Below are 2,852 nucleotides of genomic sequence, written 5' to 3'. Positions count from 1 at the left end.
TATATATATATATATATATTAGAAAAATACCATTTTGAAGTATAATCTATCAGGTCAAAAGAGAACTAAGTCTGTATAATAAGTCTGTAAAAAAACTCCATTCTCTCTCCCAAGGTATTATTAAAGTTCTCCTTCCATCAGTCTGTCATCCATTCATCCATCCATCCATTCATCCATCCATCCATTCATCCATCCATCCATCTTGAATAGGTATGCTTAGTACACAGTAAAGACAAGTTATTTAAAATTAGAAAAATGCAAATGTTGAGGTTGAAAAATGAGGAGCATGCTGACATGCAAATAAATGTAAATGTGGTTCCAGTTAGCACGCCTGCCTTTCAAAGGGAGAGCAGAGATCCGTGGGTTCGATTCCCAGATAAACCACATACTTGGCCCTGCAACAGTTTCAGAACATCTGCTGTTAACACAAGAATTTCCCCAGTGTGGGATCAATAAAGTTAATGTAATATGTAAAAAAAATGTATTTACAACAATATACACAGTGAAGGTGGAGGTCTTCACTTGGTCTTCAAGGCTTCTGTTACACTGTCCTGTGAACAAATGAACATTAAAGGTCAAAAGGACATATTACATTACATTACATTCCTCCTGATGAAATGAACATCAGGAGGAAAGTGCCAAATGCTGATGTTGGTCTCGTGAGACAGGTACCAGTCTGTGTTCAGAACACCCCACCCCACCCCACAGACAGACTGACGAACGTAGTAAAAGTCTAGGTCAGTGGTTTGCTGAATATTTATCTAACGTTGTATTTACAGTAAGTCTCCTCTACCATGTCAAAGACAGCGCAGCAGCATTTAACAAAAACTGATAACGGGAAAAAAGTTAAATTAAAAGTTACCAACAATTGTTATGTCACAGCTCAGCTACACACACACGACATATCACCTAAAAACAGTGACATCATTTCTCGGCGTCAGGTCACTCCGTCCGCTTTGATCATATGAATGCATCACAATCGTCATAGTTCAATGTCTAATAATTGCTTTATAACTGCAGGTGAACCCGTCCACGACAACGGCAGCGTCCCTCAGACTCTAACCAAAACCACAGTGGAGGTTCAGACTCCTCCATCAGGAATTGTTACTGCTAAATGAGGCTCATCTGTGTTGTGGAGGTTCAGGGACCTGGATATACACCAGGACAGAACAATGATCCAAATATACCTCAACACTTGTCTGATACTACTATTTCATATACAGTGGATATGAAAAGTATTCAGACCACCTTAAATGTTTCACTCTTCGTTATATTGCAGCCATTTGCCAAAATCATTTCAGTTCATTGTTTTTCCTCATTATTGTACACACAACACCCCCTATTGACAGAAAAACAGAATTGTTGACATTTTTGCAGATGTATTAAAAAAAGTAACGGTGAAACATCACATGGTCCTAACTTTTCAGAGCCTTTGCTGTGACACTCATATATTGAACTCAGGTGCTGTCCATTTGATGTGATCATCCTTCAGATGGTTCTACGCCTTCACTGGAGTCCAGCTGTGTTTGATTCTACTGATTGAACTTGATTAGGAAAGCCACACACACCTGTCTATAGAAGACCTTACAGCCCACAGTGCATGTCAGAGACAATGAGAATCTGAAGCTGAAGAGCTCACAGACAGAACTGTGTCAAGGTTTCACCAACATTTCTGCTGCTCTGAAGGTTCCTCAGAGCACAGTGGCCTCCAGAATCCTTAGATGGAAGACGTTTGGGACGACCAGAACCTTTCCTGGAGCTGGCCGTGCGGCCAAACTGATCCTTGGTGAGAGAGGGGAAGAAGAACCCAAAGATCACTGTGGCTGAGCTCCAGAGAGGCAGTCTGGAAATGGGAGAAAGCTGTAGAAAGTCAACCACCACTGCAGCCCTTTATGGCAGAGTGGCCGACGGACGCCTCTCCTCAGAGAAAGACGCATTAAAGCCCACATGGAGTTTGTTAAAACCCCCTGAAGGACGGCAAGAAGGTGAGACATAGGACTGAACTTTTTGGCCTGAATTCTAAGCTGTACGTGTGGAGAAAACCAGGCCGTGCTCAGAAAACCTGTCCAACACAGTCCCAACAGTGAAGCATGGGGAAACATTAGAACAACAAGAAGAAGAAGAAGAAAAAATGAAGGCACCTCAAACTTTTACATTCTGGATAAGAGCTAAAGACTTCATACTTCCCTCTAGTGACTGCATCCAAAAATGACAGTAACATTTTTGTGTTTTGGAACAACAAAAAACCTGGAGTACCAGCTCCTGTTTGTCACTTTCACCTCATCCATTCTCTGCCAAAAGTGAATGCCCTTTTCCTTACTGTGTTTTTACATATTTTAAAATTGCTGCATCCTCCAGCTCTGTGTAGTCTTCTCACTAGTAGAATAAAGGAACCAAAGTGTGTACTAAGTTACTGCACAGTTTACAAAAGGCAAAGACACAAAAGTCTTTTGGCCAGCCTGTCTCACCATTTTGCCTGTCTGTGGGTGTTGGACTTTCAGCTTGTATTTAATATAAGCACGAAGTCCTCGACTGCTTCCAACAGCGCCGGTTGAAGGTTGATAATGGCCTGAGACACAAATGAACATTAAAGGTCAAAAGCACATGGAAACAGTTGATTTGAAGCTAATTCACCAGGAAAACCAAACATTCACTGCCCAGCGGAAACTCACTTCATTTGTTTGCTCCATTGATGTGTGAACTCGCTGAACATCATCCTCTACTGGAGCAGAGTGGAACTGACAGCAGAGTCTTTGGTCACAAGTGGCTGTGAAGGAGAAAAGGATGAAGGAAAGTGAACTACTGTCATTGTGACACACCACTGTACCACTGCACAACCAAATGTGACCTCT

At 41.8% G+C, this 2,852-nt stretch overlaps 1 long non-coding RNA gene across 1 annotated transcript; it reads right to left on the bottom strand.

Moving 5' to 3' along the window:
* Positions 1-59: 59 nt before the first annotated feature.
* On the bottom strand, positions 60-2,842 carry LOC112486620 (uncharacterized). The gene is made up of 4 exons (XR_003049135.1): positions 2,673-2,842; positions 2,469-2,569; positions 490-551; positions 60-395 (listed from the first exon to the last, which is right to left on the bottom strand). It is a non-coding gene; the product is annotated as an uncharacterized LOC112486620 (long non-coding RNA).
* Positions 2,843-2,852: the final 10 nt, after the last annotated feature.

This window comes from Cynoglossus semilaevis, unplaced genomic scaffold (assembly GCF_000523025.1).
Source record: "Cynoglossus semilaevis isolate Cse_v1.0 unplaced genomic scaffold, Cse_v1.0 scaffold7046, whole genome shotgun sequence".
NCBI classification, from domain to species: domain Eukaryota; kingdom Metazoa; phylum Chordata; class Actinopteri; order Pleuronectiformes; family Cynoglossidae; genus Cynoglossus; species Cynoglossus semilaevis.
Note: the sequence above shows the minus strand (reverse complement) of the source record. Positions and strands in the feature narration are given on the sequence as shown.